This window comes from Jaculus jaculus, chromosome 14, assembly GCF_020740685.1.
Source record: "Jaculus jaculus isolate mJacJac1 chromosome 14, mJacJac1.mat.Y.cur, whole genome shotgun sequence".
In the NCBI taxonomy this organism is placed as follows: Eukaryota; Metazoa; Chordata; class Mammalia; order Rodentia; family Dipodidae; genus Jaculus; species Jaculus jaculus.
In genome coordinates this window covers 52946443-52957183 of record NC_059115.1, presented here as the reverse complement: position 1 = coordinate 52957183, position 10741 = coordinate 52946443, and positions in this window count along the sequence as shown.

Below are 10741 nucleotides of genomic sequence, written 5' to 3'. Positions count from 1 at the left end.
AAGCTGTAACTGGAAATGCTTGACATTTTTGGTGTGCTGCAACATGAACTGGTAATATAAGTATAAGCAATGTGCAATAAACAGTTGTATCTCTAATGAAAATACTGCCAAAAAAGAGGAAAGTGGTGACAGTATTATAATAGAAAAGGCTTCAAAGTCTTGTGTATGCCAAAAGGATCGCATCTGTTTTATTCACTCTGTTTATTGTTCTGTTTACAATAGCGTGGTAGCTGTTATTTATTGGTTTGTAATATTTGTTTTTAACAAAAGTTTGTAGCGTGGAGAAACCCTTTCCATCCATGAGTATAAATATGAATAAATATACACAGAATGTTGGTGTCCTGATGTCTAACTTTCTTGGCTTTCCCAAGCAGCCCCTTCCTTTGTTGCCCTCAGAAAATAATGTTTCATGTGGCACAGAACCAAGCGCTGAGCGAAGCTGTCAAGGGCACTCTAGGGCTGATGGAAATCTGCCTAGCTGGGCAGGAATAGAATCACGGTACTCGTAGGGAGCAGACACCCATGTTTCACTGGCCTCTGAGGAAAGCTAGTGTATGTGTAACAGTGGACATTCCTTTCAACAATGACGTTGAGGATAGTCATGGAGAAATCCGAGCCCTTTCGAGGCGGCTTATTGGGTGCCTGAGCTGTGTTCAGGTTCGGTCTGTCGTTTGCTGATGACATCATGGAGCAAAAAAGAGCCCCTGAGGATACTCCCAAGTGAACTCTGTACACTGACTTGCTGGATGGAAGCTTCAAACTATGCCATGATTATGATTCCTGAAACATTGACTATAAAATTCACTAGAATATAGTGGGATCCCATACTCCGGGCTTAACAAAATGTGAAAATCAGGCATAAGGAAAATTGCTAATCAAACGTGTCATAAATGCCTAGGGGTTAGCATAAATTTTGTTTTAGTAAAGCTTCTAGAATGTGTAAGTGTTTTAATAACTGATTAAATGAATTCTTGGATGAATAAAATGGATACATAGATGGATCGATGGATAGATGACAATTTTTTTTAAATTTTTTATTTATTTATTTGACAGCAACAGACACAGAGAGAAAGACAGGTAGAGGGAGAGAGAGAGAATGGGCGCTCCAGGGCTTCCAGCCTCTGCAAACGATCTCCAGACGCGTGCGCCCCCTTGTGCATCTGGCTAACGTGGGACCTGGGGAACCGAGCCTCGAACCGGGGTCCTTAGGCGTCACAGGCAAGCGCTTAACCGCTAAGCCATCTCTGCAGCCCAGATGACAATTTTTGATTAGTTATATAAAACACTGGATTCCTCAATCCACAAAACATAAATTCTACAAAGTTGAGCCCTTTTATCATTATCTAGCAATGTGAAAACCAGGACAGCTCTACCTCCATCACAAGTTTTTGGCTATTAACCCCCATCACTCCATTGTACTTGGTAAAATACAGTTTTCTAACACAGGTAGGACTATGGGTCCTAAAGTTTCCTTTATCCCTGACATTATAAAGTTATTTATATGTGCTCTCTTTAACTGCAAGGCTTTTCTTGAACAATATCTTACATTCTTTGAGAGGACAACTATTCGAGTGAACTGTTGATGCCTTATTCTTGGAGACCAGTGATTTTGCCTTTTTCTTTTGGTTTTATTTTTATCTATTTATTTATTTAGAGAGAGGGAGAGACAAACAGAGAGAGAGAGAGAGAGAGAGAGAAAGGGAATTGGCATACCAGGTCCTCAGCCACTGCAACTAACTCCAGATGCTTATGCCACCTGGTAGGCATATGTGACCTTGCGCTGGCCTCACCTCTGTGCATCTGGCTTATGTGGGATCTGGAGAGCAGAATATGGGTCCTTAGGCTTCACGAGCAAGTGCCTTAACTGCTAAGCCATCTCTCCACCCCTGGTTTTATTTTTAAAAATATTTTAATTTATTTGCAAGGAGAGAGAGGGAGAGAAAGAGTCAGAGAGAGTGTGTAGGGATGATCTAGGGCCTCTAGCCACCATAAACAAATTCCAGAACATGCACTATTTTATGTATCCAGCTTTACATGGATAATGGGGAGTTAAGCCTGAGCCATCAGGCTTTGCAAGCAAGTGCCTTTAACCCTGATCCATCTCTCAAGCCCCTGGTTTTTGTTCTAGTCTTAGTTATTATTATTATTAGTATTATTATTATTATTTTTTGAAGTAGGGTCTTGCTCTAGCCCAGGCTGACCTGGAATTCACTATGTTGTCTCAGGATGGCCTTAAACTCATGGCAATCCTCCTACCTCTGCCTTCCTATTGCTGGGATTAAAAGTGTGCACCACCATGCCTGGCTTAGTTTTAGTTTTTTGAGTCAAGATCTCATGCAGCCCAGGCTGGCCTTGAACTTGTTATGTAGCTGAGGATGGCCTTGAATTCCTGCTCCTTCTGGCTGTACCTCCCAAGTGCTGGAATTTTAAGTGTGTACCACCACACTTGGCTCATGACTTAGTGTTCATTCTGAAAGTATGAGGCAAGAAACAGAGTGGTAGACGAGATCTCTGAGGAAAATTATATTTTTCTTCAATGTCACATCCACTGATTGAGTAAAAGAAACCCAGGAAAAAGGCATTTTCTTTTTTCTTTTCTTTTTTTTTTCTATTTTTTTTTTTTTTTTGATTTCTCGAGGTAGGGTCTCACTCTAGCTCAGGTTGACCTGGAATTCACTATGTAGTCTCAGGGTGGCCTCGAACTCGTGGTGATCCTCCTACCTCTGCCTCCCGAGTGCTGGGATTAAAGGTGTGCGCCATCACTCCTGGCGGCCTTTTCTTTATAATCTTTCTAGATCTGTGTTTCATCTTAGCTCTTGCCTGACCCTGTTCTTATCCCCACACTTGTCCTCACGCTCTGTAGTTCAGTATTTAGGGCTCTACTACTGATCAATAATTTCCAAAGGAGCTCTTCCTGCATTCATGCCCTGCTAATAAGTTTTATCTCACTATAACCATCCCCTTGATAAGACACCGTTCTCCTTCCTATAGCTCGCCTCTTTGGCCTATCACCTGAGGGATACATTGTCTGTCTACCATGGTGGGCTTTTCCAAACCAGTTTGTTTTCCTCATCCCTGATGCTCTAAGGAACTGTTGCTTCATTTAAATAGATAGGGTAGAAAGACTTCATGCTCATGTAAGCTCATTTCTTCAATCTCCTCAGGGCAAAATTAGACTGCATTTTCCAACCTCCCTTTCCATGACTGAAGGAGTGTGGGTGGAAATTATGTTTCTCTTATGTGATCCTCTTTCTCTCTCTTCCACTATCTGTTGGCTGGACCCAGGAGTTCTAACAGAGGACTCTGAGACCATTAGGAAAACAGACCTACCAGACAGAAGAAGCCTGGGCTCCTGAATGACCACAGGGAATGCTGCCCACAGCATTGGACTATGTATGAATGAGAAACAAATTTATTTTGCTACGGCAATGAGATTTTTTTTTTTTAATTCATACAAAAAAAAAATCTATCTAAGTCCAACTCTCAGCTACTCTCCAATTTTCTTCTCTAGTTTGGCTGTTAACTACCCAGATAGGTCTAACCTGACTTTCAAAGAAAAGTACTTCAAATGCACATCTTTGATCTCATGAGCACATGGCTTTCCCTGATGTTTCATTGATGTAACTGTATCCAACTTTTCTAAATCTTGTACAATGATTCTTAAAAAAAAAATATTTACTGGGCTAGAGAGATGGCTTAGCTGTTAAGGCAGCTGCCTGTGAAGCCTAAGGACCCATGTTAACTCTCCAGATCCCATGTAAGCCAGATGCACAAAGGTGAGGCAAGCGCAAGGTTGCACATGCGCACTAGGTGGTTCAAGTGTCTGGAATTCGATTTCAGTGGCTGAGGCCCTGGTGTGGCCAATTCTCTCTCTCTTTCTCTCTTGCTAAAATAAAAATAAAAAAAGAATAATTTGAAAAACATTTATTTATTTAGTAGAGAGAGAGAAAGAGAGAGAGAGAGAGAGAGAGAGAGAGAGAGAGAGATTGAGAATAGGCATACCAGGGCCTCTTGCAACTGCAAACAAACTCCAGATGTATGTGTCACTTTGTGCATCTGGTTTTATGTGAGTACTGTGGAATTGAACCCGGGTCATCAGGCTCTGAAAGAAAGCACCTTTAACCAGTGACTGAGCCATCTCTCCAGCCCATACCAGTGATTCTTAGCCCACAAATCATAGGTTAGGAGATAAATTCTCATAGACTCAAAAATACCTTCAGGCTTGCTAAGAGTTCACAGACCCCTGCAGTCAACTGGAGAAAGCCAGTGTAAACAATAAAAAGAGCCAGGTTTTTGTTTTGTTTTTCAAGGTAGGATCTCACTCTGGTCCAGGCTGACCTGGAATTCACTATGTAGTCTCAGCGTGGCCTTGAACTCACGGCAATCCTCCTACCTCTGCCTCCCGAGTGCTGAGATTAGAGGCGTGCGCCACCACACCCGGCAAAAGACCCAGTTTTATGTCAGTCCTTCCCCAGGAGCATGCCTTTTTCGGCATTACCTACAAGCCCTCGTTAACTTGGATGTGAATGGGACTACAATATAGCAACGTCATGAGTCTGCTTCTCAACTTCGAGCCACTTAATTTTACCTTGTATTAGAGAAGGTTTCCTTCATCTACTCAGGAAGGAAATACATTTGGCTCCCAACACATTTTAGTGACTTTGCAAGATTTCTTCTAGATCTCTATAAAAGCAAATTTTCATTTCTTGCTCCCTTGGCAAGGAGACGATGTTTGTCTCTAAAGTTGCATCCTCACAAAAGCAAAGGAGCAATTTGACGGATACAGTTTACTCATAGGCAGTTTGTTTACCTGGTCAGGCTACCCAACAGAGAGCTTGGCAAAGTGCTCCAATTATGGGGTAATCATAGGAATTCATCTCTGAATGCGTGTCTCTGTGCAGTGGAAGGTCTTAGAAAAGAAGCACCTCTGCATGTTCAAATAAGAAACTGGAGTAGCTGCTATTCCGATGAGTCATTTGTAATGATCATCGTCCACTTTCCTCTCTGCGTTTGCAAGTTTATTTCTTTGTGTGTGGAGAAAAGCTACAGGGAAGAATCAGAAATAGGAGAGAAGAAATTGGAGTGAGAGAAAAAAAATAGCTTGATTAGAGGGTTTGGCACATAATAAAACTCAGTGTTTAAACTGAAGCCAGGGCTTTGCTCTTGGTGACAGTCGTGCTGAGTCCCTCTACAGCTGACGAATGGGAGACAAGAAGTGTTTTGTGCTTTAGGGGAAAGACTCAGTGTTCACACTGTGACCGAAAATGGGATGAGCAGGGTAGATGAGCCTCATAATTACAGGTGATCAGATATTGAAGATTCCTCCCAAAATACTGACTCTCCCTGCTGACTCCCCGCCCCTTCCCATGTTTCTAAGTATAAGAGAATGAACCCTGTGTTAATGGTTCAGATATAATCAAGTCAGCTGCATCGTGGAAGGCAAAGTTATTGGCTACCTGTATGCGATATGGGGACAGCAAAAGCTCCTTTAATTAAAAATGTTAGTCTTGGGCTGGAGAGATGGCTTAGCGGTTAAGTGCTTGCCTGTGAAGCATAAGGACTCTGGTTTGAGGCTCCATTCCCAAGGACCCACGTAAACCAGATGCACAAGGGGGCGCATGCATCTGGAGTTCATTTACAGTGGCTGGAGGCCCTGGCATGCCCATTCTCTCCATCCCTCCCTCTCTCTCTCTCTCTCTCTGCCTCTTTCTCTCTCTGTCACTCTCAAATAAATGAAATAAACAAAACAAAATTAAAAATGTTAGCCTTCACCACAGCTCTTACACTTGTAATCCTTTCTCTTTTCGTCTTTAAAAAACATACTTAGCCAGGCTTGGTGGCACACACCTTCAAGCCCAGCACCCGGAGGCAGAGGTACATGGATCACTATGAGTTCTAGGCCAGCCTGGGACTGCAGAATGAGGTCAGCTCAGCCTGGGCGACAGTGAGACCCTACCTTGGAACAAAAAAAAAAAAAAAATGTGTTTAACTAAACAAGTGATTTATTCATACGTGTATTACTTTTCTCATCACTGTGACAAAATATTGACATCAACAACTTAGGGAGAAAGGGATTTATTTTAGCTCATGGTTTGAGAGTTTCAGTTCATAGTTCTTGGCTCCATTACTTTTGGACCCATGGGAAGAACATCTTGGAAATGGGAGAATATGGAGGAAGAAGCTCTTTGCCTATGGCATAGGAAGCAGAGAGAGAAGAGACGACCTCCTCTAGCTAGGTTTCACCTCCTAAAGCTTCTTCACCCTCTCACGGATAGTGTTAACTGGAGACTAAGCATTCTGTCTATGAGCCTTTGGGATCATTTCATATCCAAACCATAACAGCACTTTATTGTTTTATTAATGTTTTTAGAGAGAGCGAGAAAGAGACAGAGAGAGACAGAATTGGCACTCCAGGGCCTCAGCCACTGAAATTGAACTCCAGATGCTCGCGTCACCTAGTGGGCATGTGCGACCGTGTGCTTGCCTCACCTTTGTGCATCTGGCTTACGTGGGGTCTGGAGAGTCAAACATGGGTCCTTAGGCTTTGCAGCCTTAACCACTAAGCAATCTCTTCAGGCCCCTCATTGTTTTAAAAGTTCAAACAGGACATATAGGTGGTGAGTCAATGAATTAATTTATACTTTGGTAGTGAATGTAGCCATATAAGACATTGCTAACTCACGGTACGACATGAAAAGTGACAGGGAAGTTTTTTGAACAAAAATGGATGATGGGGCTGGAGAGATGGCTTAGCGGTTAAGCACTAGCCTGTGAAGCCTAAGGACCACGGTTCGAGGCTCGATTCCCCAGGACCCACGTTAGCCAGATGCACAAGGGGGTACACACATCTGGAGTTCATTTGCAATGGCTGGAGGCCCTGGCATGCCCATTCTCTCTCTCTATCTGCCTTGTTCTCTCTCTGTCTGTCACTCTGAAATAAATAAATAAAAATGAATTAAAAAAATTTAAAAAAAATGGATGATGGGGCTGGAGAGATGGCTTAGCGGTTAAGCGCTTGCCTGTGAAGACTGAGGACCCTGGTTTGAGGCTCGATTCCCCAGCACCCACATTAGCCAGATGCACAAGGGGGTGCATGCATCTGGAGTTCGTTTGCAGTGGCTGGAGGCCCTGACGTGCCCTTCTCTCTCTCTATCTGCCTCTTTCTCTCTCTCTCTGTTGCTGTCAAATAAGTAAAAATAAACAAAAAAAATTAAAAAAAATGGATGATGGATATTAAGAACATGAGGTGCTCAAAAGGACTATGATCCAGATGAATAGTCCAGTAAAACCTGCTTGGGCAATGCCAAGGCGTTAATAAAGTTTCAAGCTGGCTGCCAGTTCACAAAAGTAAGTAACAAGGAAGCTTACTACGGAGTCGGGGTGTTATTAGAGACAAACTTAGTGCACTTCCTTAGCTTTGCTTAGGATCAACTCAGAATTCAGTCTCTCCCATGGGTGGAGTAGGTGGGAGGACAGAACGGACCGGACCAAGTTCAGAAGCAAAAGCTAGACCCGAAAAGACTGGGGTGTCACCGTGGAGGAGGCAGAGCCTGGCTCGGAAACCACGTACAGAGGCGTGTTCCGAAGGAGCTGCCAGTCAGCGGGAGCCTTTGAGCAAGACTGCATCTCCCAGAGCAGAGCCTCCATTTCCTCACATAGGAAGTGGACAGGGGAAATCACCCTTGCCACAGCTCAGGAGAAGTGCCAAGTGCCCATGCCACACAGGACAGAAGACAACTGTGCACATCTGCTCCTGGAAAAATTACCAGTCAAGTGATATGATGGTAATATGACATCATTTTAGATTCTATGAAGAAGTTGGCTATTGAAAGGAAATAGAGCTACTCTTTTAGATGTTTATACATTAAAAATTTTTTCCAGCTTTGTCCCCCTATTTTATTTTTTTTTATTTTCACAATTTTTATTAACATTTTCCATAATTATAAAAAATATCCCATGGTAATACCTCTTCCCCCGCACTTTCCTCTTTGAAATTCCATTCTCCATCATATTACCTCCCCATCTCAATCGTACTTACATATATACAATACCAACCTATTAAGTACCCTCCTCCCTTCCTTTCTCTTCCCTTTATATCTCCTTTTTAACTTACTGGCCTCTGCTACTAAGTATTTTCTTTCTCACACAGAAGCCCAATCATCTGCAGCTAGGATCCACATATGAGGGAGAACATGTGGCGCTTGGCTTTCTGGGCCTGGGTTACCTCACTTAGTATAATCCTTTTCAGATCCATCCATTTAAAAAAAAATTTTCAGTTCATTTTTGTTTATTTATTTGAGAGTGACAGAGAGAGAAAGAGAGAGAGACAGGGCACGCCAGGGCCTCCAGCCACTGCAAATGAACTCCAGATGCATGCATCCCCTTGTGCATCTGTCTAACGTGGGTCCTGGAGAATCCAGCCTCGAACAGAGGTCCTTAGGCTTCACGGGCAAGTGCTTAACCACTAAGCCATCTCTCCAGCCCGAGGATACATTTTTTAAAATAGAAGATAGCTTATTGCTTTTGTAATATTAAACAGTGACTTTTTTTCTTGAAATGGCCTTACTTCTTCTAAATATGTTTTTATCAATTTATTAACATGTGTGATTCATTTGCAAAGTGGATAAAATGGTAGGTTCACCTTGCTATCTATGTGCAGAAAACCAATCTCTGCACTGACACATCCAGGCTTATGAGCAGTGCTTCCCTCTCCCAGCCTTTCCAGTGATAAACAACCCGTGGTATTGACGGCCCTCAGGGGACTTGGGGATGCCAGCCCCAGGGCGAAGGCAGGAGGAGTGAGGTTGCTGTAACCCTCTGTGGGTCTGCAGACTTTAAAGGCAAAGCAAGGCAAAACAAAACAAAGGGATAAATGAAAAGAATGTGTGGCTTTATTCTTATTTTTTATATTCTTTTTAAAGTATTTTATTTTCATTTATTTATTTGACAGAGAAAGGGAAAGAGAGAGAGAATGGGCACACCAGGGCCTCCGGCCACTGCAAATGAACTCCAGATGCATGTGCTCCTTTGTACATCTGGCTGACGTGGGTCCTGGGGAATGGAACCTGGGTCCTTTGGCTTTGCAGGCAAACGCCTTAACTGCTAAACCATCCCACCAGCCCTTATTTTTTATATTCTTATTGAGAACTTTAATGCATAAGCATACTAATAATAATAATAATAATTGCATTCCCATCCAACTTTTTCCCCCATTTCCATCTCTGTTCCATTGAGCCCCCTCCTCTTTCCAGAGTCCTTCTTTTGTTTTGATATTTCATTCTTTTTTTGTTTATTTTTATTTATTTATTTGAGAGTGACACAGAGAGAAAGAGGGAGAGAAAGAGAGAGAGAGAGAATGGGTGCGCCAGGGCCTCCAGCCACTGCAAACGAACTCCAGACGCGTGCGCCCCCTTGTGCATCTGGCTAACATGGGTCCTGGGGAATCGAGCCTTGAACCGGGGTCCTTAGGCTTCACAGGCAAGAGCTTAACCACTAAGCCATCTCTCCAGCCCTATTTCATTCTTTTTGTCCTTTTCTGTGTCCTCTACGTCAAAATGAAGGCGGGCTGAACTGTGCAGGTCTTGGGGTAACTACAACCGCTAAGCACTTGACTTTCTCCTCTCGTTCCCGACATGAGTGTACCAGTCAGTTCCTGTCTGGAGGAGAGTGCCTCAGAGCTCTCCTCCCCACGCCACGCCGCCTACATTCTTTCTGTCCCCTCTTCCACAGTGTCTCCTGAGCCTCAAAGACTGTGACATAGATGTCTCAGTTAGTGTTGTTTTCTCAACAACCTCTTCTTTTTCAGCTTTCCTGAGCGTCTCCTCGATGTGTACGGCTGGCTCCATTGAGAAGCTTCTCTGGTTAGCAGCAAGAGCAGCTCTCATGTTCTTTCTGCCTCCTCTGCAGTGCTTCCTGAGCCCTAAAGGGTGGGGTGGACATGATCTGTCTGGTACTAAGCCCTGGACTTTGCTTCTTCTCACCGCTATGACGAGTCTTGAGTCTCCCCAGTATTCACTGCCATTTGAAAAACAGAAGCTTCTCTAAGCAAAAGTGAGAAAAGCATTCATCAGTGGGCATAAACACATACAGTTACAGGGCAATTTGATGGGCTCAGTGTATCCATTAGGCAAAGAATAGTGGAAGCTTCCTTCTAGGGCCCATGTCCTTCCAAGCTGGCGGCTTTTGACCTGGTTTCAGTAGCGGGCATGAATTCCCTCCCGCTGGACGGGCGATCTGAGAACAGCTGGTCGCCCTCATAGTGTGTGCCACTATTGCCCCGTTGGGCACATTTTGCTTGGCTGGATGATTTTGTTGCTTGCAGGCTCGACTGCTTGTTGATGATTTTTCTCCTCCTCCAGTCTCTACCCCATCCTACGTAACACTTTCCAGCTTGATGGAAGCAGCCAGCAGGAAGGAGGCTTCCAGCTCAGTTCTAGCTTGACTTCTCAGAGTCCTGCAACCACATGTGACGTCTTCAGCAGTAGGGCCTTACCATTTAGTTCAGGTGGCTGACCGAGGACACTGGCAATTCCCTGTTGTTGGGTGGGGAGGGGGACTCGTGGGCCTCCCTGACCAACAACACACTGGAGAGAGCCCCCTAGCACTGGGGTCTACTTGCAACAACTTACTGTTGCAAGGAAACTTAAGGCGCAGGCTATCTCCATCCCAGCAGTATACTTCTGCTCCAACTCTCTCTTTTAAATTATATTTAATGAAGAAGTAGGTTACATTATGACTTACT